This window comes from Manis javanica, chromosome 2, assembly GCF_040802235.1.
Source record: "Manis javanica isolate MJ-LG chromosome 2, MJ_LKY, whole genome shotgun sequence".
Taxonomy (NCBI): domain Eukaryota; kingdom Metazoa; phylum Chordata; class Mammalia; order Pholidota; family Manidae; genus Manis; species Manis javanica.
Window position 1 is genome coordinate 26,148,225 of NC_133157.1, and position 26,389 is coordinate 26,174,613.

Below are 26,389 nucleotides of genomic sequence, written 5' to 3' on the forward strand. Positions count from 1 at the left end.
GGCTTCTTTTTAATCTTCCCGAATTTTATATATTTTGAGTCAAATGCAATTCTCCCAAGAAGGACCCATAGCCAAATAAATATCAGCATTGTTTTACTTACTTGAAAAAAAATTTTTTTAGTTGAGGTATAATTAACATTATGTAGTTTCAGGTGTACAACATAATTCAGTATTTACATATATCTTTTGAAATAATCAAATAATCAAAAGTCTAGTTAGCATCCATAATAGTTACAAAATTTTTTCTTGTCATGAGGACTTTTAAGATGTACTCTTCAGTAACTTAGATATGTAATACAGTATTATTAACTATAGTCACTGTGTTATGCTATACATTCCCATTACTTATTTATTTTATAACTGAAAGTTTGTATCTTTTGACACCCCTTCACCCATTTTGCTCCCCCTCCCTCTACCCCTTTGCCTCTGGCAACCAGCAGTCTGTTCACAATATCTATAAACTTGTTTTTATTTTTTGGATTCCACAAGTGAGATCATACAGTATTTCTTTTTCTGTCTGACCTGTTTCACTTAACATACTAAGTATATATATTATATATACATGTTATATATATAACATTTATATCACGTTTTCTTTGTTCATTTATCCATTGATGGACACTTAGGTTGTTTCTATAATCTCTAAAGAGCTTTATGGTTTAAATGTCCTGAGATTTTCATTCTGGTCAGTTGGTGCTGTCTATGAAGAAACCCCTGTCAAGGACAAGGTGTTTTTTTGTTTTTTGTTTACTCATCCATTGATGGACACTTAGGTTGTTTCCATATCCTGAATGTTGTAAATAATGCTGCAGTGAAAATGAGGGTGTATATATCTTTTCAAGTTAGTGTTTTCATTTTAATCTAACAAAGACCCAGAAGTGGAATAACTGGATCATATGGTAGGTCTATTTGTAATTTTTGAGGAACCTCCATACTGGTTTTCCATAGTGGCTGCACCAATTTACATTCTCACCAGCAGTGCACAAGGGTTCCCTTTTCTTTTCTTCCTTAACAACACTTGTTATTTCTTATCTTTTTTGATATTTGCCATTCTAACAGGTGTGAAGTGATATCTCACTGTGGTTTTGATTTGCATTTCCCTGTTGATTAGTGATACTGAGCATCTTTTGATGTACCTGTTGTGCCATCTGCATGTCTACATTATTTTACTTCTTGATCAGTAGAGAATGTTATTCACACTTATAACTCCTTGCAGGCATGGACATAGGAAAATTGTAAGGGCTCAACAAATATTTGGACATTAAGTTTTAAATAAATGAATGAAAAAGTTAGTAGCAATAGTATCCTTAACCAATTCAGTTTCAGAGCCACTTTTTAAAATATGAGATCATTAACCAAGAATGGGCAGGGAAGGTTGATCCATGACATTTAATAAGATTGCCCAGCTGTTAAGAGTTCTAGACAGGGCCAGGTTCAGGGAAATTAAAATACAAAGTTCCATCTAGTGCTCAAATGGTTCATAGTTGCTGCTACTGTGTGTCAAAGCAGTATCTCCAGGTACCTGGCATTGCCCTCATTGTCAGGACTGAACCTTAGGGCATTCCTATTTATACCACCAGCACACAGTTTCTGTCCCCCTTTAGGTTGTCCCCCCAGTTGTTCTTGACAGGGGTTTCTTCTAAGTGGCACCAACCAACCAGAATGAAAATCCCAGGACATTTAAACCATAAAGCACTTCAGAGATTACAGCTGGGAAAAGGATATGGACATTTAACTTTCTACTTATACTGATGAGGGTACTAAGGCCCAGAAAGGTGAATTAATTTGCTCAAGGTCACACAGTTTGGGCAAGAACTGGGTGTGAACCTCCATTCCATGACTAACTGTGTGAGGCTTCTTCCATCCTACTAGTGATTCTGAGCCCTAGATGCAAGCTTGTACATTCTTAAGGAGCAGCTGTACTACAGACTCATTTAGATGTATGGATAGGAGACAGAATTTCTCACAAAACTCATCATTTAATGTCAATATCTAGCAAGGTTTGGAACCACTGCAATATCCTGTGTTTTGCTCTTGAACTTTCCAGACCCTTTGTGACAACAACCTAAAGTGTGAGGCTGAGTTCTAGTCTGAGTAGTGCCCTGATCTGGAAACAGGTGGGTTTTTCCATGCTTTATACTTAGACAGAGAGACACATGGAAACATTTTATTACTTATAAGCAATCTCTTATCCAGTATCTCAAGTGCCCTCCCAGCAATATTGTATTATACCTGTATTTCCCCAAAGAAACAAATACTCAGAGAGGGAAAATCACTTGTTTGAGGTTATTCTGGTAATAAATAGTGTCTGGAACCCAGCCCTTTCACTCCAAATCACTTGTTGTTCCACACTTCTATTTTTTAAGGTTTATCCTTTAAAAAAGGAAGTAAATCATGCACAGTAAAAATTCAAAAGGTACAATGAGTGAAAAAATAAAGTCCCCTCATACCCTTCCCCAGTCTGCTATCTGCTCAGTAATCTCCTCAGAGATACCACTGTTACCTGTTACTGGTGTGTACTTTCAGAAATTTTCTGTGCATTTTGAAATGCATACATACGTATTTCCCCATTCCTACCCCTTTAAATGATAGCTTGACTTTTTTTAAGCAATATATTTTGGGATATTTTTCCACCTTAATATAAACAGAGCTGCCTCATTCCTATTAAATGTTCCATAGAATCCATTGTCTAGATGTCATATATTTTCGGCCAGTTTCATTTTGACCAACATATATGTTGTTTACAAGCTTTTGATATTACAAACAATGTTGCAATAAATATCCTTATACATATATCATTTAAACATGTGGGAGTATGTCTATAAGGTACATTACTAGAAATAAACTTGCCAGTAAAAGCATATATACATTTAAAATTTTGATAGATCTTGTCTAATTACCCTACACAGAGGTTGACTGTTTTGTTCTGCCTATAGCAATGTATGAAGGTGCACAATTTTCCATATTCTTGACTACATGATTTAATCTTTTAATCTTTGCCCATCTGATGGGTGAAAAAATAGTAATTCATTGGAATTTTAATTTGCACAAAGGAGCTTTTAAACTTAAAAAGCTTTAGGGGATTGAGCTATAGGGCGAAAATGCAAAATTTAAGACACTAGCTATCTCTTACTCTCATTTTTGGGAAGCAGTCAATATAGACCTTTTCCTTAAGCTTTAGAATGATCTCTGAAATTTGGATTCTTGCAAACCTAACAGGTTCCCTGGTGTTAATTCTAAAGGGAATTGTAATTATTGTTAAGTATCCGATCCTCTATAGCTGCTTTCTCATATGTAATCTCATTCATATGAAGTACTCCTAACAGCTTTATGTGGTAGAGGTGTATGACCCTCAGGTTTCAGATGAAGAAACGGTCCAAATACTTACCCGAGGTCACAAAGCTTAGTAAGAGACAGAGCATTTACAACCTGTACAACTTGACTTAGAGCCTAAACCTTTCTCCATTATACCATGCTAATTCTAGACTAAGACATAATACATGTAACCCTATTAAACCTCTGAAGTATTTGCAGCTAATTCTATCTATAGTCACATTTAAAGAAGAAACAAGATTCTTCTAAAATTTATTAAAAATGAATTCTATATTTTATTCAAGTCTGTTATGGAATATTGTAGGGGATCCAATTTCCAATCCTTAACTGCACTTCTGAAAAATTTCCTCCTATCCCCAATTCTCTTATACCCTGAATCTGCTCTTGAGTCTCTCATATGCCGACTCCCTGTATACGTCCCTTATCCCTGACTCCATTTTCTCCTCCTCCTTCTCCTAGTTGTGATTAAAAAAAAAAATACTCACACATAATATGAGATCTACCCTTTTATGAATTTTAAATGTATAGTGCATTATTCTTAACTATAAGCATAATGTTGCACAGTAGATCTCTAGAACTTTTTCATCATTTATAACTCAAACTTCATACACATTAAACCATAACTCCCCATTTCCCCCTTCCCTGTCCCATGGCAATCACTATTCTACTCTTTTCTATGAGTATGACTACTTCAGATAATTCATAAATGGACTCACGCAAAGTTTGTCCTTCTGTGACTGGTTTATTTAACTTAGTTTAATGTCCTTGAGGCCTATATTCTTCTATGTCCCCTCTTCCCACTATACCCAAGGTCTTATGTAATTCAATTTGTTATCATGTTAAGTTCTTTCTCTCCTTCTTAGTTGAATATCTGTACCTATTGTAGATATTCTGCATCTAAAACCACAGGAACAGGCCTAGTCAAGAGGGAGGGAGAAACTAAATGGAAAAGAACACAGACTCTTTTATCCAAAGAGAAAATTATAAACACTTATGCCTTTATTGAATAGCTTTTTGTTAGAGCCACTAACAAATAGTCTTAGAAGATAATTAGAATTTTAACTTGGAAGAGATGAGATGTAAGAGTCAAGTTGAAATAGAGGAGGCATAATTGGAATATGTTGGGTCCTAGAACTGCAATATCCAATATTGTAGCTGTTAGCCACATGGAGCTGTTGAGCATTTGAAATGCAGCTGGTTCAAATTGACATGTGCTATAACTATAAAATATACATTGGATTTTGAATGAAGATTTAGAATGAAAATATTTCATTAATAATTTTTAATACTGATTACATTGAATTGGTAATATTTTGAATATATTAGGTTACATAAAATATATTTTTTAAATTAATTTTTACTCTTTACTTTTTAAAATATGAGACAGGAAAAATTAAAATTGTGGTGGTTCACATAATATTACTATTGGGCAGAGATGTTCTAGAAGGCTTAGTAATCAAAAGGCAAGATGAGGGCAAGGTGCTAGGGTTACAAAACGGTTGAGGGACTAGATGGAGGAAGGACAAATTGAGGCAAGCAAGAGGGCCCTGAGATGACACTTCTCCAATTTCTCCATTGTCTTAAGGCTGTCCTGACTGTGTTACGTGTGCAATACGCATGTAAACACACATGTGCATATTTTATTATAATTAATTCCATATTTTGGCTTTTTTGGGTGATTTCACTTTCTTTTTTCCTTTGGCTTCTTTATGATTTGATGGAGGGGATACCTTCTTGCTAATAATATAAAAGGACTTGATCAAAGGACTTAATGTTTCACAGCTTCAGTTTCCTTAAATGAAAATGGGAATAAAAATCTTGTTATATATTTAATTAGGTTTTTGTGAGGGTCAAATGTAAATTGGAAAGTGTTTGACAATAAAAAGTGGTTTTTATGCATTGTTGTTTGATAGAGCCAAGAGTCCTCATCCAGTCCATCAAATCTGAGAATATTATATGCATCAAGGGAGGCTTGAAGAGGATCTTAATATTTGGAAAAAGTTGTTTAGGAAATGACACTGTTCTCCTTTCTCTCAACTATGTATTTCTGATAAATTGGAGATGGTGAGGGGTAGAGAGGTGGACTAACTAAAGATGAGATACAGGGTGCATGATGGGCTGCTGAGGGGCAGCCTACTGCATGGGACATGAAGGATGGTTCTGAGTACATCATGTGGTAGACAGAATAATGGCCTTCCAAAGATGTCCACTTACAATCCTTAGCACCTACAAATATGTTACCTTACATGGCAAAAGAGACTTTGTAGATATGACTAAGTTAAGGATATTGACATGGGAAGATTATTGGGTGTGGGGAAGGGAGGACAGTGTAATCACAAGAATCCTTATAAGAGGGGGACATGAAGGTCTAAGTCAAATAGGAGATGTGACCATGACAGCAGAGGTTGGAGTGATGTGCTTTGAAAATGGAGGAAGGAGCCATGAGCCAAGGAATGAGGGCAGCCTCTAGGAGAAAGAAAAAGCAAAGAAATATTCTTCCCTAGAGCCTCTGAAAGGGAACACAACCCTGTAGACACCTTGATTTTAGCTCCTAAGACCCATTTCAATCTCTGACTTTGAAAGCTGTAAGATACTGAGTTTGTGTTGTTTCAAGCCATTTAGTTGTGGTTGGTTTTACAGCAACAATAGGAAAGGAATGCACTGAACAACCCATTCTGAACTGTGATTACAGCTTGTTGAGGAAAAGAATTGTGAGAATAAAATGGAAAAATTCCTTCAGTAAGCTGTATAATACTTTAGAAGTCACCTATGGGACAACCTATAACTGAGCTTATCACAGGAGCTGTCACATTTTCCTGTTCATTTCACAAAATCATTGTTAGAGTGTATTGCCAGGGACTGGCACTGAGGAAACGGGGGAGATGATGGTGATGGGAATAGGCTCAATGCCCCATCTTGTTTCTGGGAACATAGAACAGATGCAGATTAAGACAGCAGGAGGATGTCTCAGAGGAGGGCCTCTGCATGTTCATTCTCAGCTGAAGATTCCTGACTCAGTTGCTATACTAACAAATGCTTAGAATGGCACTGTGGATACTCACTCCCCACTCTGGGAATTTCCAGAAACACCTGAGAGGTAGGGAGCTTTCTAATATATTGGCAATCCTACTTGATTAGAAATGGCTTTGGAGCTGGTGAATATCATGTATGAATGGTAATGTGATCACCTTTGAACTCATAGGTTGATGTACTTGAACTATTTGCTTTATACTACTACAGTGGATGGCTTTTTGATGTAGACTTATAACACTGGCACCTGAGGAGGATCAAATTTAGGACCACAGAATCTGCAATTCTGAAATCTTCAAGGTCCTGAAAATTTTAAAAAAAATTTTATTTGGCAGTGAGGTAGACATGAAGTGATATGAAACTATTTACTGTCTTTATTTCTCTTTCTTTTTGTGAATATGTGTACACTTAACTGCTAAAATAGTAATGTGTTTGATTATGGGGTGCTGCTCCAGACCTCAGCAGGTAGGGTATTTTGTAAAATATAGTATATACCTGGTATTTCCTTTCTAAAATCTTATTCTAAATCTAAAATCATTTAATTCCAAGATAAGGGATTTATGGAGCTACAAAGGGAACCAGCCATACTGGGCATGTTGGATTGAATAGTGTTCCCAGAATCCATGTCTACCTGAAACCTCAGAATGTGACTTTATTTGAAAATAAAGTCTTTGCAGATGTAATTAGTTAAATTAAAATGAGGTCATACTGGATTTGGGTTGGCCCTAAATCCGATGAATTGGTGTCCTTATAAATGAAGACACACAGAGAGGAAGGCCATGTGAAATGAAGTCAGAGATTGGCGTGAATGCAGCTACAAGCCAAGGAATGTCAAGGAATTGTCAGCAACTATCAGATACTAGGAAGTAAGTGTGGGGCAATTTCTCCCTCAGAGCCTCCAGAAGAAACAAACCCTGAAGACATCTTGATTTTGGACTTCTGAGCTCTTGAACTGTGAAAGAATAAATGTGTAAATGTATAGTGTTTTAACCCACCTAATTTGTGGTAATTTGATTTAGTAATCCTAGGAAATTAATACACTGGATCAGACCAATTTAGTTGTAGGACTAACTGTTGGAGTATCTTCGAATCTTCAAAGTTTGATTAATTCATTCAACAGCATCTCTTTCAGTACAGGAACAGCAGTATAACTATAGTTTACATAGTGATATTACATTGTCTTTTTAACAGTGTCAATAGGATATTGATTGTAGCACTGCTCCTAATAGAAAACATTGAAAATTAATGATCTACTTATAAGGAATGGCAAAATCAATTACAATATATTCATACTATAGAATAATAACCACCTTAAAAATTCATACTTTTGAAAAAGCCTTTAATGACATGAGAAATTGCTCATATCAGGTTGAAAATAGTATATGAGTTGTCAGAACCCATCACATTGTACATGCAAGATTTCTGCACTTAACTGTTTATGTCACACTGAATATATCTCAAAAAAACAAAAAAATTATAAACAAATATCAAACTCTAGTCAATACATTTGCTTTTTGTAGTGGTATGAGTTAACAATCTGAAACTAACTTTTTGTGTATTTGGGCTTAGGCAACTGAGTAGGTATAATGAAGATATTGGAGGCTAGTTTTTTCACTGTTGAAGAAGGGAGTTACAAACGTGACTAGGTGGAAGTTGAGAGTAGTCTCCGAAGTGTTGCAGTGGAACTGGAGGTATTCGTTTGAATTCATGTTTTTAAATATATGTATTTAACATACGTATAGATATAGAAAAATTGTAACTAGATATATAAATAATTACATGTAGATATTTTCTAGCTTTGTCTGCTGAGTGAGCCTAGAAGAAATGACTAAGTTGTAACAATAAGCACACCTAGAATCCAAAAATTGGTTTCTAAGTACCAGTTTCCAATAAAAGGAACTAAGAATCCTTGGAGAATTAGCTGATTCCAGGACTGGTTCAGGGAAGCACAAGATGAATCTGAATTATCTTGTACAAAAAAGTAAGGAATTTCTTAAGGAACATTTCAAAAGGACATGGAAGCCAACTTGAAGAGCTCCCACCGGCCAAATATGGGACAACTTGTACATCAAAATAAATAATGCTAGTAATGGATTATAACCCAGTAAATAAAATTAAAATCTATGAATAAATGAGTAAATACATGAAAAATGAGAAAGGAGGAGTATTCTTTTAGTGGGATGCCAACTAACAAATATGGGATGAGGACATAGAGAGTCATTAATGAATGCTAAAATGAGTGAGTGAAGGTTTAGTGAGGAATGGAATATTTATATCTTCTCAAAGTATTTCCTCATAAAACACTTAACTAATTTTAAAAGGAAAAATAGTCACAAAACAAAATGATCAAAGTTAACAAACCAATATCATTCGTCTCCTGGTGAGATTCACTGAGAAGGATACAGTATTATTTAGTGGTATTCCTGCCAAAAAGGCAAAACCTGAATCTGATTAGACAAATCCAAATCAAAGGACATTGTACAAACTAAGTGGCTGTACTCTTCAAAAATGTCAAAGTCAAGAAACACACAAAAAAGTTGAAGAACTGTTTCAAATTAAAGTAGATTAAAAGTTGTGGCAATTAAATGCAGCTAAGATTTGATCTTAGGCCAAGTAAAAATAATCTATAAAGGACATTTATGGGACAGCTGATGAAATTTGAATATAGATTGTGGACTATGAATTGTATCAATGTTAAATTTCCTGCTCTTGATACTTGTATGATGGCTATATAAGAGAATCCATGTCTCCATTCTTAGATATCTCTGACTTAATAGCGACTTAATAGTGAATGGTTCATACCAGATAATATGCATAATATAAATACACATATACGGATAGAATGATAAAACAGATGAGGTAAAATGCTTTTGTGAATCTGGAAAAGAGCGTATGAGGGTTCTTTGTACTACTGCAACTTTTCTGTAGAAACATTTGAAATTATATTAAAATAAAAGGTTATAAAAATAGGGTACAAAGCCCTGTACAGTATGGTCATGTTTGAAAGAGTAAAACATTAAAAATGTATTTATTTACCTTATTTACATAGGAAAAAACTGAGAAGAAACACAACAAAGTATTACCAGTGGTTATGTCTCCCATTTACGTTAGGTGTTATTATAAAATTTCTTTTTTCAAAATGTTCTGTCTTTTGACCATACTCAGAATAAAGCCCCATGACTTTAAATGCCCATTGACCTCTTCAAAGGGAGGTCTTAATGTCTAAATAGTCACCCTCATCTTCCCCGTGTTAGTAGTGTTAGTTCTTTTTAATGGCAAAATGTTGGAAACAAACATCCAGTCTCCAGGAGGGATTACATATAGAATGATAGACCAAATTCTGAACTATTAGGTAGTCTACACTCTGGAAAATCTGTACTGTGTGTTATTTCTCAAAAAGAGCTTGGCTGTCCTACTTCCTGGCTGTGATCAAGCCATTAGAACAAATTCCTTTCTTCTAGCTTTCTTGCCTTTGCTTTTGGGAAATTGGAGATAGGCGATAGAACGTAGAATTCAATTACCATTGCTTTTTTGCTTACTAGCTGTACAACTTTAAGCAATTTTCAAGTTATTGAAACTCTAAGCTGTAGTTTTTCCATCCATAAAGTGGAGAAAATATTAAATGCCTCGAGAGGTTATTGTGAGAATTGAGGAGAGTGATGCATGTAAGGCCTCAAGCAAAGCACCTGCTTTGCTGAATAGGTCAAATGTTGATTCTTTCACAAACTCTTATTTTCCTCTTTTTTTGTGATGCCACACAGTCCCCAGGCAGAACTAGCTGCTTAATCCTCTGTGCTCCAGTGGCTTTTTTCCTGTTTTTCCAAAAACAGCGTTTGCCAGGGTGGGTTGAGATTTTTCTAAGTTTCTCTTTCCTGGCTAGGCTCACAGTTTTTCCATGAGCACAAATTGTCACTTTTATATCTGAATTCCCAGTGCCTGGCACAGAGTCTGGGGAACAACAGAGCTCAACAAGTGCTAACAGAAAGTGGGGAATTCCAGTTCCAATGACAATTTGCTTATGAAATCTTCTGATCCTTTAATTAGAAATAATTTTTCTCTCCGGTGGGAACTGAGTGCTCTCTGATCGTGTCCTGCCTTGAGTATTTATTTGTGAACTTTATTTTTTTAATTTACTCTCCCACCCCCTCATGCAGTGCCCCAGTCACAGGATGGCTGGAACTGCATCTTACTCATCTCTGAAACCCCAGCAGTGTCTGACCCATGCATTCTATCATTTGTTTAAGATACAATTCTTTTTGAGCAAGAAACAAGAGATATGATTCATACATTTAATGTCCAATACAATTTTTGCCTCTTTTGTGTAGGCTTGCTCAGCAAACCACTTCCCCCATTGCACAATGAGTTGGAGGGTAGGGCTGCTCCCAGTGTTAAAATCAGTCAGGGTTACTAGAAGGCATTCATCTACCTCTGAATAAAAAAACATTAATTCACAATTTGGTTCCAAATCCAGGCCTGTCTTACTGAGAATGTCAGGATAAGAGTCTGAATCATTGTACATATGCAAAATATAATGCAGAGTCTGAGCAGGACAAGGATTATTAGAACTGATGTGAAGATGAAGTCAGAATGCAATGCCAGGATTATAGTTCCTGTCACAGAGTTTTAAAAAAAAGTTGTCTGACTTTAGCAGCAATCATATTGCACTACTACATATGGCATTTATGATTAATTGCATTGGTTGGCATTACATTATACTGAACTTACATTATGGATGGAGGACAGCTGAACAGAGATTTTTTGCTGGGTCCAGTAGCACCTTGGTGCTTTCATCCATTGAACAAATGTTTACTGAGATTCTATTACATGCCAGCTCTATGCTAGAAATGGCTGATAGGTAAATAAGACAGACCCTGCCCTCTCTTTTCTCTTTATTGCTATTAAATAATCAAGTTGACTGTATTTATCCTGATCAGAAAACTTGTAGAATTACTATGGGGAATGAAGAGAATGTTTATAAAGGAGTTCAGATGTTTTGATAGGAACTATGTAAGAATTCTATGTGATTATTCTTCAGTACAATATTAATGTGTTAAAAATCAACCATGAAATTGCATTTCAAAGACCCTTTGCTTTTGACTTTGAGATTTCTTAGTAGTCAAATCCACTGACTCTTAATTTGGTCATTGTTTTTAAAACTAAACTTGTTTGTACCGTTTAACAAAGAAATAGTATTTTGATTACTGTTGGAGTATAAATGCTCCACTCTAAGTAGTATTTCATAGAGTTATTTTTCTTTAATGTCCATGTTTCCTCCTTAACCTCACGGACATTTGAACTAGAAAGGAACTTGAATACCATTTAATCCAAATGCTGGTCATTTTTATTCTTTTCATAACATTTGAAATGCTTCTTTTCTGAAGAACTGAAGTTCTAGAAAATTTTGGTATACCAAACTGTACTTAATTATGAATTACTAATATTGAATTTTCTGATCTTCATTAAGAACATTACTGCCAATTAGAGTTTCCAATTAGTGTGAGATAATTAGATTTAGCAGTAGGCAGGGTGGCTCTGGATTCTGGAATCAAATTACCTGGGTTTGAATCTTCCCTGAATCACTAACTATGCATCACTGAGCAAGTTCCTTAATTCTCTGTCTCAATTTCCTCATCTGTAAATGAATGATAACAATAGTACATAACTCACAGAACTGTGAGGATTCCTGCATTATCACAGCCCAAACAAAGAAAAGGGGCCTCTTCATTATCCTGTGAAACCTTAAGGGTTTCTATATAAATTAGGTTTCTGAATAAAATATTAGAAATATTTTAGCTTGTGAATGCTCACTACTGCCTTTCATGACTTCACTGAGGTTCTAGAATCCCATGATGGAAGTGCTGTTTGAGAATAAACTTTCTTTTAAAGATGAGGAAATTGAAATCAGAGAAATGAGTTGCCTGAGGATTCCTATCTAGTCAGAGCCAGGACCAGCACTAGAGCCTGGACCTTCCAGACTGTAGGACTGTGCATTTATCAGGCTCATTAGAAGCCTGTTCATAAAAGTCACAGATGTACCACCCAGATCATGTGATATGAAACAGGCATAGGATGGGGACAGTAGAAGCATATATGATGGGAACATTAGAAGCACTTACTATCATGGGTTCCATGCACACTGAAAGCAACGAAATATTGAAATTTCATTTCCTTTGGAATAACAGAAGGTCCTTGACATCTGAAAGGAATTCTCCAGAATTTGGAGATTCCAAATTGTTAAATGTAACTGTAGCATATAACTTCCTCCAGAAAAATGCATTAAAGAATGACTGAGAAATTAAAGTAACCCCATAAGACCCTTGATAAAGTCTAATAAAATATTAAAGTAACTGATAAGGCTTTTAAAATAAATTCTACCTCAGAAATAAACTTGACACTGTATTATGACATCATTATAAAACAAAGCAAATCATAAGCTTTCCTGAATGTGCAAAAATTCAGGGATGATGGTGGGTGCCAATGACCACTGCTTCCTGGTAATGCACTGATGGATGGAGCAGTAGTCAGAGGTCGACACACTACAGGATGCAGTCAGCAAGGCCCTGCTTAGAGTTCCTACACTGAGTGCAGACTAGACTTACTGGATGCTAAGTGACCTTCTTAACCAGTTCTGACAGTTCTCCAGTCCTGTCTACCAATTACCAATTACTACCTGTCATGAACCTCTGTGAGGCTCCTGAGGAGTGGAAAATTGAGAATGACAAACCTAAGAATGCCAAGAGTCTATTATGCTCAGTGCTGGTGAGGGCTCATTTAATAATCATATATTACTGTTGGGAGGACTCTAAGGGGTTACATACTTTGGGGAGGAAAATTTACTATTTCATTATTATAAGTTCAAAAAATTTCCATTTCCTTTGATGGGTAAATCCACATCTAGATATCTATTTTAAGGGAACAATTAGAGACACTTGAACAAAGAGGTATTCACAGCATTACACAATAGCAAAATGTAGGAAATAATATCAATGGCCATCAGTAGAGAACTGATTAAAAATTACTTTATGTTTATACATTGCAAAACTAAACAGCCATTACCAATGATAAGAATAAAATTTATTGATATGGGAAAATATTTAGGATATAATACTGAGTCAAAAAATCAGATTACAAACCTATATATATGCACATTATGGTCCCATTTATAAGAAAAAAAATTATGTCTTCAAATACAAGGAAGACAGAAAGGAAATACACCAAAATATATAGAATGGTATATATTAGAGGTGAGATTATAAGTGATTTTTATTTTTGTGTGTATTTCATGGTTTCTAAACTAAGTATGTAGTGCATTTTAAATCAACTGGTTTTATTCAATAGTAATGCATGTGTTTATAAAACTAAATGTGGAATGAAAAGAAATCCAGGTCTAGTTCCTCTGCATAGAAACACTATTAATAGTTTTTTTTTGCATCATTCTAGAGATTCTATAGTGTAGGAATTGTGTGTATGGTGTTTGTGTGTGTATTCACATTCATTCCTTCACAAATAGAAGAAAACTAAAAACACTGCTTTATACTTCACTTTTTCATTTAGCAGTACTTCTGCAGACCATTCCATATTAATATACAGCTACCTCATTCTTTTTTAATGGCTACATAGTATTCCCTAGTGTGGATGGACATAATTGTTTAGTCAGTCCTCTGTTGATGAACATTTAATCTGTTTCCTATCTTTTGCTGTTACAAACAATGCTACTATAAACAGCCTTGTCTATGTCTTTAAGCATAGGTGTGGGTTTATCTGTACAGTGAATTCTTTATACAGAATCATTGAGTCAAAGGCTTACACAACATAAAAAATACATATTAGAATTTTAAACATTTATTTAATGATCATAGAACATGATCCAGAAACATAGTTTTAAAAAAAACCCTAAATATCTTAATTTTTAATGATTATTTTGCTTTGTTTATTATCATGATGTGTCTGCACATTATAAAATAAACAGCATTTATTGTTGTTTATTGAAGGGGCAATATCTATCTTACCCATTTTAAGTATCTTTAGTGTAGGGAAAATGGAAGTTCCATGGCCAGGATTTTCACCTGACCCTGGTGTGCTTTCCCACTGTGCATGTGCAATGAGTACAAGTGCATGCTTGCACACATGTGGGCAATGAGTTGTTATTGACTCTATATAAAGAGCTTCTCCCGGTGCTCTGGGGCTGCGAGGTGGTGGAGAGGCCCGGAGGCAAGAGACAGGCTTGCTGTACACAGACTTGCCCTGAGGCGGATGGGATTCTAGTGCTTGACCTGCCACCACAATAAAACGGGATAAATCCTTTTGCCCTCAACATTCTGTTGTCATTTTTCAGTCTCTCCAAATCCAGAGTAAACTTACCCAGGGTTGAAACCCTCAGGCGAGACTTTTAATATCTGAAACAGTGTCTGATGCTGTGGATAAAATGAAAGTTCCTGTGACCAGGATTCTCACCTGGCCCTGGTTGGCTGGCTCATTAAACACGTGGGGAATATGTTGCTGTTGACTCTATAAATAAAGAGCTCTGCCCAGTGCTCTGGGTGACATGGTGGCATGGCTGTGGGAGAGCAGAGCAGAGGCTGGAGGCCCAGGGGATGGAGGCCCAGAGGTAGAGACCGGCTTGCTGCATGCAGACTCGCTCTGAGTGGACGAGATTTTAGTGATTGACCTGCCACTGTGGAAATAAAGTTGGGTATAACCCGTTCACCCTAAGAATGTTCTACTGTCATTTCTTTGGTCACACTGAATCCTTAGTGAAGTTGCCTGGGACTGAAAACCCATTGGCAAGACAGATGCATACTATGTAATTCAATAAATATTGATGGGATGGATGAATGAGAGAAACTTAAATGGAGTTTTCATTACTGGCCACTCATAAAAACAGCACATTATTGTCTTAAGTGTCCTAGAAACAGCCTGAGATAGGGATTTGGGTATGAGTGATTTTTTTGTGGGAGTGCTCACCAAAGAAACTTGTAAGGAAATGAGGAAACAGAAGGGAAGGGCAAGCAGTCGGTAAAGATGTTACTTCAGGTAAAGTGTAGCCTCGGCCTGACCCAAGAGGAACTGTGGAGCGTAAGTCACACTGCAGAGTTGGTCCCATCCTGAGGTGAGGTGCCAGATATTTTAGTCCCTTATCAATCAGTTTTTGGCTACAGTCTGAGGGTGAGGGAAACATAACCTCCTGAGAGAGTGAACTCCCCATTCTGCAGAGGGCAATTTCTGTGAGCCATTAACATGAACACTCACAGAAGCTGGGTGATAGACGGTACCATCTCAGCCATTTCCTAGTTCATTCATATAAAAAAAGTTCATTCATAAATATACTTGTTATTCTTCCTAGCTATTGACTCTAAAAGTCCTTATTATCTAATATGCATTTATATGCAGAAAGGCATGCAAATTCATTGTTTCTCCAACTAATAAAAGCACAGTATTTTAATAAAATATGCTTGCTCCCTTAAAAAAGTATTCAACACACAGCAAAATCTATAAAATAAATAAAGCACAAAAAAGTTAAATATAGTAACTTTTGTCAAAGAACTAGATGATGATTTCATTGTTCTCAAGTACATATTTTCCTGAATTTGGCTTTATTATTGGATTGTAATTGACATTTGTGCCTGAATTTTGACAAGTGTCAGTGTTTTACAGGTCTTTTGCTGAGGTTTCTAAAATATTGGCTTCAAAATTCTTCCTGCTTTGGGGGCACGTGGCATAACTCCAAATACATACTAGAGGTGGTTGATAATTAAAAAGGAACCCAAGGATCAACTAATCCAAACCTCTAAGTTTACAGGGGCAGAACCAGAGGCTCAGAGAAGGAAATGACTTAGCTAATGCTCCAAGGTAGAAACAGGATTAGGACCCAGTCACCTGGCTCCTCTTCAGTGCTCTCAGAATTACTAACTTCTGGTTCCCCCAAGGTTCATGAAATGATTTAGGAAGGTTTAGTATGAATTTAAGCTTCTTGTTTCTTTTTTACAGTTTTTCCCAGACAACACTGGGAGAAAAAAAAAAAAACTTTGGGAATTGAAATGTTCTGTGTAGCCATTACAGTGTATTCAAGTGCGAAGGACAAAGAGCAGAATGGGTTAGACTTGGATGCTGTGTGGGAAATTCCTTGACACTTGAGCATTTTTGGATTATTCGGGAAATGTCTCAGAGACTTGGTTTCCTCTCTATTATTTCTTCAGAATTGCCATGAGGCTAGGGAAAGAAACAGGGTTCACGCTAATTATTTACAACTTTCCAGAGTGACCAGAGTTTGTCCTCTATAGGTAGATTTTAAGATCACAGCCCTTTGTATCTTCACCCCAAGGAGGCTGGACTCTGATATCTCATTCTCCATCTTCATTCATCCTATTCATTCATTCCTCTATTAAGTCACTTACTATTTAACCATGTGTAAGGCATGGAGTTTTTCTTTTCTATACTTTTATTGAAATATTTCTGAGATAAATAGGGAAGAAAGTGAGAAACCTAGGACAGTTTTCCCAGCCAGCTCCAAGTACCTGCCCCACTGGGGTGTTAGGTCCAAATGCCTAGAGCAGTGAATGGAGTTGAGTTCCACCCATGCCTTTTATTGGGTGTATTATGCGGGGAAATCACTTACCCCCTTATAGGCCTCAGTTGCAAAATGGGTATCACACCACTTACTGCCTTGGGCTGTAGAGAATAATATGGATAGATTCAAGTTAAAGTATCTAGCAAAGAGACCAGTGTGGCTGAAGTTTTTAGCACACAAGACTCTCAACAGAATGATGGTGTAATCCTTAAGCAGCTTTCTTCCTTTCAACACCACCAGGCAGGCAATCACAGAAGTATCTTGACAGCACCAGGCAGCACATGATCTCGCCCGGTCACTTCAGGGTGGCTGCAAGGCAGGGTTATGTTAGGGCAAATTCAGTCCAATTGCTGTCTTTGTCTTAATCAGCCTGAGCAGTAACACAGTCTTGGGGCACAAGGCAGTGACATTCCAATTCCCTGACTGGACACTCAAGGGGAGGGATTTGTGGAAAGAGATGAGGGTGGGAGGGGGTTGATTGGCTGCTCTGAAGCTTTTTTCTGCTTTGCTTGCATTTCCCTTTTGGTAGTTGCCTGTTTCCAAGGCCTCTTTAGGAGAAGAGCAGAGCTGCTTTTGTTTTGTGATTCTGAGGAACATCTGGGGCACCCACAAGTGGGAGAACTGTGATTTGATCCTATGCCCCTCACAGGAAACCCTGTGGCTTCCACGAGCATGGATGTGGACAAACTCCCAGATGTCTAAGACTTAGCCTGGAATTTTCAGGAGAAGCAGAGCATTTCTGCCCTCTGAAGTTCCCATCCTGTCTCCTAGCTGTGTGCACAGCAGAGTAGGTGCTAAGTGTGTTTGCTGAATGAGTGCAAGAGCCTTCATCTGAGAAAAGTCACAAGAAAGTAGTCACTTCATCCATTGCCAGACAGAACTGCAGCTTCCCTCTGGGGTAGCCTGGGATTGAAAATGTGTTCATTCAGTTATAAACTCACCCATCGAAAACCCACTGAAGCAAACCATGAGCAGTGGACTCTGTTCCTGCCTTCAAAGAGATAGCTAAACATCCAAATATCTCCCAGAATGGGTGCTCACTCTTTAATTCTGCAATGAAACCTGCAATCAAAGGAAACCTCCAGTGATGAGAACTCCCTTGTTTTCCTCATGGCCTGAGACCCTCATCCAGTAGTGCTTGAAACTCTCATGTTCTTCATAGGTCTGCCTGATGGAGGGTGGGAATCTCATCTTGATCTTTGAACTTTTTATCTCTCCATAATGTACAGAATCTCAAATTTGCTAATTTCTGTGTGGTCTCAGAACAATTTCTTCAGTCTGTTTCTCCCGGCATCTACAAAACAGTACATATCTGTAGGTTTCAGGTAAGGATCCAGTGAGTAATGTAAAGGGTGCCATGTAAAGTGTGCTACACCTGTCAGTTACTAGCACTAGGGCAAAACTTACCAAACAAAAACAACCTCAAATCAGGGAAATTTGCGGAAACTGCCTTTTATTGATTGGCTGTCCTTGGGCAAGTTACATGAATTTTTCGCGCCTGTTTCCTCTTAAAAGCATTGCGGCAATTATAATAATGCAGCGACAGGTCCAGGACCTTGTCAGGCACACAAATGAGGTTCAATAAGTGATTCTCTCCCCTGCACCACTCCTGGACCTCATTTCCTCTGGGAGGATTGAGTGACAAGATTTTTCCGTCTGCTCGAAATCCCCAACCCCCACCCCATCGCCTCCTGTTCCGTTCCCAGCCACACCCACAGTTCGATGAAGTGCAGGCTAGGAGAAACTTGGGAAAGAAGGAACTATTGGGCCCGCCGCGCCTGTCTGGCTGTGCTCGCGAGTCTAGGCCCTCGCCCGGGGTAGCGCCTGCTAGTTACCTTTCACCTAGTTCGCCCGGCTCGCCGCTCGGGGTAACTCTAGGGCAGACGCGGGGCTCTGTGCGCCTGCGCGAAGCTCGCTTCCATCCCCAACCCCCACTCTCAGGCTGTGGTGGAGCGTCCAGAGCGTTTGTTTTTTGGTGGTTTCCATTCTCTTCTGAATTGACGGGTGTGGGTTTTGCGGATGTGCCCAGTTCTGGGTCTGGCGGAGCACCGTGGCCTCCTGAGCCATCACACCCCACGTATATTCCTGCCTTGGTCCTCTCATCATTTCCTCGTACCCATCTGTTTTTCTCCCCCAGCTGGCCCCTATCTAGTTCTGCATCTCCCCACATTTCTTCCCCCAAAAGGCTGTTAAGAAAGGAATCCCGGGCTCCCCAACGGAGCACACGCCCGCGGAAAAGCCACGTGGGTACAAAGTTAATGTTCCCATTTCTGCTGGGGAGGGCTGCTGACCTAACTACCAGGTTTGAAGTATACAAGCCGCACATTCTGTTTTTTACTCTTCTCTAAAGGCTGCGTGGAAGATAGCCGAGGCTGCAGCGCGCCTCGGGGTTACTGCCGGGCACCGGGCGGGGCCTGCGCCGCCGCGGAGCTCGGGGAGGGAAAGCCTTCCACGCCCTCAGAAACCACAATCGTAGAAACGCTTTTAATCGTCTGGCGAAGTTTTGAGTTCCAACCACACAACCTCCAGCGACGGTTTTCAGTGGTCCTACTTATCTCATCTGTCCCAGGGGTCCTCCCTTTCCTGACAACATTCCACCAGTTTAGGGGCGGGGAACACGGTCTAGGATGAGGACTAAAACCAGATGTGTACAAAATACACTTCTTCCTGTGGCCTGTGCCCCTCTCTTCCTTACCTTTTGTTCCTCCAGTCTACTAATAACAGCAAATGAGTGAAGGCAGCGCTCGGTTTGTACAGGCTTTGCCACCAACTGGAGAGATTTGGGTTAAGTCCTTTTCCCTCTCCAGAATCAATCTCTTCACCTGTAAGATGCCGGGGTTAGTCCAGATGACACTCCAGGCTTTTCAGCATTAAAGTTTGGTGACGAATCCTAAGATTTTTCAATTCCTTAAACTCAAGTCTCCTCCATTTCTGACAGGGCCAGCAGGGAATGCTGTTAAAAGGAAATTACCATCAAGGTTACAAGATTGTTCCTTGATTGGGCATTTTGAGGTTTTCTAGGTTTCTTTGAAAGAATTTGTAGCAGTCTCAAGATACAACATTTAAGGTTAAGTAAGTAGGACATTTCCTAATTACTGATAGACTGGAGGGAGCCCACCCCAAATTATATTTCTTTGACTCTGCCATTGCTCCCAGCCCAGTATATAATGCAGTCATTTGGTACAGATTCATTCTTAATGATAAAAGAAACTTTGTGACTAGAGAGTATAGGGCTCCTTTGCTTTCATTTTAATATGAATATATTTTTTAAAACTTAGGAGCATATAAATACACCACAAGAAAAAAATGTGAAGGCTGAGCATAGAGAAACCACTTGAAACAGTGTTAATCTGGTAAATCTTAAATGAGTCTATATGTTTTAACAGAGATTAGTAAAAAGTCCTGCACTTAATTTAAAAAGAATCTTTTTTTTTTATTTTATGAGGGGAATGGAAATAAGGTACCAATAAATATGGAGCTTCTTTACATTTCTACCTTACATAATCCTTATAATACTGTGAGTTAAGTGAGTACAAAATTATGGTTTTCATTTTGCACAGGAAGAAAGTACAGCTCAGAGAGGTTGAACATCTGGAGACACAGCTAGCATGTGATAAAACTAAATCCAGGGATTCTACGGCCAGGCTTTCTGCTTTAGGAGAGTATCTTCCAATAAGAGCTTTGTGTGCCCTTGTGTGTGTGCATGTGCAAGCTTATAGGATGTGGGGGAGATGGAGAAGTGGAGAGATCTGGCAATGGGAGACAGGATAGGCATTTATAGTAATTATTGTTATAGCTAATATTTATTGAACTTTACAATGTTCCAAATACTGGGTTAGCACCCTGTATACATTAATTCATTTAATTCTTCTAACAACCTTATAAGGTAAATAATAGTATTGTTTCTTTTAGAGCAGCAAAGGAAACTGGAGCCTAAAAAAAGAGAGGTGAGTTGTCCAAATTCTCACAGAAAGTGGTAAATCAAGGATTCACCCTGGGACTGACTCCAGAGCTCTAGGAGGACCCTTGTTTTAGGGGTTTCTGTTGGCTGAAAACTCAGGATGAATCAGCAGTGAAATGTGGGTTCAAGGAGCCAAAGGGACTCAGACTGCATGACTAGAAATCTAGGGTAAAGAATGAAATGGAGGGTCCTGTTCTTCTATGTGCAGGTAACATCTCACCTGGAAGGCTGGGCTCAGGTCCAGGTGCCATAAATGAAGACAGGAGCACAGCTGGGGTTTGTCCAGGATGAATGGCCCAGGGAGGAGCTACATTTGGCTCCTCTGATCTCTGCCATTGCCTTGGGAAACTTTGGATTTCCAAGGCCAAGCACAACATATGAGGCTACATGAGGTGGTGTCATGAAACAGCAGGAGATTCCGAACCAGATCCACATGGTCTTGACTCTGCTAATCTCTTCCCAGCTAGATGACTTTGGGGATACTCTTTAACCTCTCTGAGCCTCAGTTTTCCCAGTTATAAAATGGGGGAGAATCAGACCTATCTTGCAGCATTGCTGTGATAACTAATTGAGATAATGTATGTTTACTACTACCATACAGACAGACAGCAATGATGAGTTTAATTTTTAGACAATAATTTAATGAAGTCCTTAAAAAGGATAATTTCAAATTTTCAACAAGATCTTTATGTGGCTAAAGTGGTAGCCTTTAGGGGTTTAATTAGGTTTTTTTAAAAAGTAGAAGGCTGGAGAGAGTTTAATGGATTTGTCTGTGTAATGGAACAAAAAGAATTTGGAGTAGCAGGCAATCTGGAAGTGAAGGCTCAAGTAGGGAAAAGGAAGAGAGAGGAGGATTAAGAACCTGGTAGGAGGCTGGATGTGGACACAAAGACCTTATAAGGAATAAGGATGACTGATACTGAGCTTAAAATTGATTAGGCTATTATAATGTAAATCTTCCCTTTCCTCAAAGATTGCTACTTATGTGAATACCTTGATAAGTTTTGTGTAGATATTAATTTGACCTGAACATTTGTGGAACAATATGTGCAGAACAACCAAACAGTCCTCAAACAGAGTAATTCTGAAGAAGCTGGTGTTTAGCAACTGAGCTAATCAAGAAATGTACTCTTGGGAATTCAAAGAACTCTTGGGGACATTATTGGGTTTTTCATAATCCATGGAAAGGGAGATCCAAACCACTTACTCTCTGCATCTGAAGGGTCAGGATAACTCCGTCTGTCATCTGAATCTCAGATGTAATAAAGAACCTAGTGTAGAACAAATACTTTTAAAGGGAAGAAATTTTTAAAATTCAGTTTATCTAATTCTTACATAGTTTTCTGTGCACTAGGAACTGTTCTAAGCACTTTAAATATATAGCAAGTTTAATCCTCATTACCACTTCCTATGTACTAATAATACTCTATTTAAAGATGCATACACTGAGTCACAGAGAAGGTAAACAATATGCCCAAGGTTACAGTTAGCAAGTGCTGCAGCCTGATTCAAATACAGGCAAATCTGTAGACTAGCTAGGAATACTGTGTTCTATCTGTTACTGGCATTATTTCATACTGTCAAACTGAGGCAAGGCTATTCCCTATCCTGTGTGTAATCACAATTTTGGCTCATTGACCACTGATGATAGAACAGCTTCTCCTAGACCAGGATTATCAGAGGAGGAGGAAATGGAGAAGTAGCTTCAAGTCTGGAGGCTTTCTGCCCATGGATGAAGCAGCACATCTGGTGTGATTAAGGAAGACTCCCTCTCCCCTGCCTGTTTGTTCCCCATGTTGGAAATTCTCTCAAGGAGAGAGTAATTTTCAAAAAGTCATTTTCCTAACTGTTGGCTGAGATGTCCTGAAGGAGACAGAAATAAGAGAGACTTTTGAAGAATGGGATACTTATGACAGCTGGAGGGAAGCCCAGGGGTGCTAGGGGACATATGAGAGGGTACTGTAGGAGATGCAAGCTGCAGAGGAAAGCAAGGTGCCAAGGACACAGGGTCCTTGGAAGCCCAGGGAAGCTGTAGCTTAGTTGATGGTAGGACTGTATCTCTCTGTCCCACTCCTAGCATCCACCTTTATTCCAGGTGCCCCAGGTGACCCCAAGTGATCCCAAGTAGGCTCTTAAGTCCCTTGAGAGAAGTCAAGAGCCATGGAATTTCCCTGGAGGGAAAAATATGATTTAAACTTGGGGTATGCTTAGCAGAGGTGGGTCTCCAAAGAAGCCTTTTGTAGTAACTGTGGCTATAGACTGACATTTATTGGAAGAGACAAAAATATGCAGTATGGTAAAACAGACCTTGGTGTGGATTCTGTTGTTCATTACCTTCTCTAAACCTCAGTTTTCTCAAGTATAAAATGAGAATAGTGATACTTACCTCACAGGATTATGTATATAATAAAATGAGATAATGCAAGTGAGCATGCTTTGAAACTAAATATACTACAGAAATGTTATTTGTATTGCTAAGCAGTGATGCCATAATCATGACATTGTTCATAACCAGTCAACTCAATTTCCATCTATATTTTGGTAATATAGATCTCACCTCACACAAAAGAGAAATCAGTAGCCCCAGATTAAAACAGAAAAGAAGAACATTTCAGTTTGTTATTAGTTTGTATCAGCTGGTTCACTGTCATATATTCCATAATTTGTTACACTGAATCTTTCCACTGTGCTACAAGCCAAAAGAGAGAAGAGGTGAGCCAGCTGGCCACTGGGGGAAGTGCTCTCTCATCTTTTAAATATCTTCTTCAGCCATCAAAGTGTTAACCTGTGATCGTATACTTTTTTCATTTGCTCCCCCTTTTCTTCCTCTGGCAAGTCTTTCTGTCCTTCAGTCAAATTGCAATTAATCTCCCAGATATAGACAACCTTCTCTCGAGTCCTCCACCCATCCCATCAACTCTCCTTTAAGTATTGATGCATTTTCTCTCATACATTTTGCCCCCCACCGACCCTGGCCACCAGTTCCCAAATAAAGATATTAAATAGCCATTCCTGCTCTGTAACAAGAAATCAATGTACTAAAGGAGAATATAGATTTTCAGGGTGGAACAAAAAGGTTCTAGGAAGCAGAACATCTGTCACCTTCATATGCTGTGCCAAAGCTTCTCATAAATGAGACATTAAGAGTTTGTTGGCATTTTCCCTTGACTTCTTTCACTTCATGAACATTTAAGGTAAAGAGCTATGACTATTTATTTTGTATCCATTTTCTAGATTCAGAGTTACCAAATACATTTGTGAGATATACGGGAATTTAAAAAATACACAACTTGGAAGCATCACTCATGAATGCAGCATCATTAGAAGGCAAAATTAATTATGATCAGTGTGTAAAGTCTGTGGGCCTGAGGAAGAAGGATTATCCTTTTTAAAGTTGATACAAGTAAAGTGTATAAACTGATAAACAATCAAAGTAGTTAATGTAGGTTATTTTATTCTTTAGTGAGCACCTGAGTGTATTACTGCCTTAATTTCCACCTTACTCCACTCTTTCATCCATAACAAGATTCAATAATAGCTATAATTACTGAACACTTATCTTCTTCTGAGCATTGGGTTTATCATCTTATATACCTTATCTCACTTAAACCTTATATATATTACCCAATAAAGTATTTCAATCTTGAAAATGAGGAAGTGGAAGTAAGGGGAGGATGTTAAGAATTTGCCCAACATTGCTATGTTAATAGGTAGCAGAGCTGGCAAGTAGACACAACTTGTCTGGCTCCAAAGTCCATGCTTTGTAGCATTATTTAGAATTCCTTCCCTTATTGCTGACATAATACCTTCAAATTTCCCCTCCATATCTGATTACTGTACTCCTCACTCCAATAAGCTACTTTTATAATATTACTGTACTCTAAAACAAAATTAATAATTATAATAATAATATCAGTTACATTAGCGGGTCTACTCTATGTATTTCACAGGGCTAGACTCTCAAACAATTAAATTCAGGTCCCATGAACCCCATACTCTATCAAAAAGCTATTAGAATAACTAGATTCAGCAAAGTTGCAGGATACAAAGTTAATACACAGAAATCTGTTGCCTTCCTATATACTAACAACAAACTAGCAGAAAGAGAAATCACGAAAACAATTCCATTTATAATTGCATCAAAAAGAATAAAATACCTAGAATAAACCTAACCAAGGAGGTGAAAGACAACACAAATAGGTGGAAATCTATCCTATGTTCATGGATAGGAAGAATTAATATTTTGAAAGTGGCCATCCTGCTCAAAGCAATTTACAGATTCAATGCAATCCCTATCAAAATACCAGTGGCATTTTTCAATGAATGAGAGCAAATAATCCTAAAATTCATATGGAACCACAAAAGACACAAAATAGCCAAAGTAATCCAGAGAAAGAACAACAAACCTGGAAATATGCTCCCAACTTCAAGCTATACTACAAAGCTACAGTAATCAATACAGTATGGTACTGGCACAAGAACAGATCCATTGATCAATGGAACAGAATAGACAGCCCAGATGTAAACCCACACATATATGGTCAATTAATATATGACAAAGGAGCCATGAGTGGGAAAAGATAGCCTCTTCAATAACTATTGTTGGGAAAACTGGACCACTACATGTAAGAGAATGAAACTGGATTATTGTCTAACTCCATACACAAAAGTAAACTTGGAATGGATTGAAGATCTGAATGTAAGTCATGAAACCATAAAACTCTTAGAAGAAAACAGGCAAAAATCTCTTGAACATAACCATGAGCAATTCTTTCCTGGACACATTTACTCAGGCAAGAGAAAAAAATAAAAAATGAACAAGTGGGACTATATGAAATTAAAAAGCTTCTGTACAGCAAAAGACACCAGCAGAACAAAAAAGTCAGCCTACAATATGGGAGAATATATTTGTAAATGATTCATCCAATAAGAGGTTAACATCCAAAATATAATAAGAACTCATATGCCTCAAGAACCAAAAAAACAAATAACCCAATTAAAAATGGGCAGAGGATCTGAACATTTTTCCAAAGAAGTACTGATGGCCAATAGGCACATGAAAAGATGCTCCCCATCACTAATCATTAGAGAAATGGAAATAAAAACCATAATGAGATATCACCTCTCACCAGTCAGAAGTCCACTATCCAAAAGACAAGAAATAACAAGTGTTGGCAAGTAGGTGGAGAAAAGGGAACCTTCCTACACTGTTGGTGGAAATGTAAATTGGTGCAGCCACTGTGGAAAGCAGTATGGAGGTTCCTCAAAGAACTAAAAACAGAAATGCCATATGATTCAGTGATTCCACTTCTAGAAATTTACCCAAAGAAAATGGAGTCCCTGATTCAGAAAGATATATGCACCACTATGTTTATTATCACATTATTTACAATAGCCAAGTTATGGAAGCGACCGAAGTGTCCATCAGTAGATGTATGGATAAAGAAGATGTGGTACATATACACAATGGATTATTACTCAGCCTTAAAAAAACCCTG

At 37.9% G+C, this 26,389-nt stretch overlaps 1 long non-coding RNA gene across 4 annotated transcripts in view; it reads right to left on the reverse strand.

Moving 5' to 3' along the window:
• Positions 1-344: 344 nt before the first annotated feature.
• The window catches only part of LOC118966932 (uncharacterized), a 40,744-nt gene continuing 14,699 nt past the window's right edge, over positions 345-26,389 (reverse strand). For 3 of the 4 annotated variants that reach the window (XR_012126971.1, XR_012126972.1, XR_012126968.1), the window contains exon 3: positions 346-22,162. This is a non-coding gene — a long non-coding RNA (uncharacterized lncRNA). Of the gene's footprint in view, positions 22,163-26,389 lie in introns of all 4 variants that reach the window. The other variant, XR_012126969.1, reaches the window with a different exon arrangement.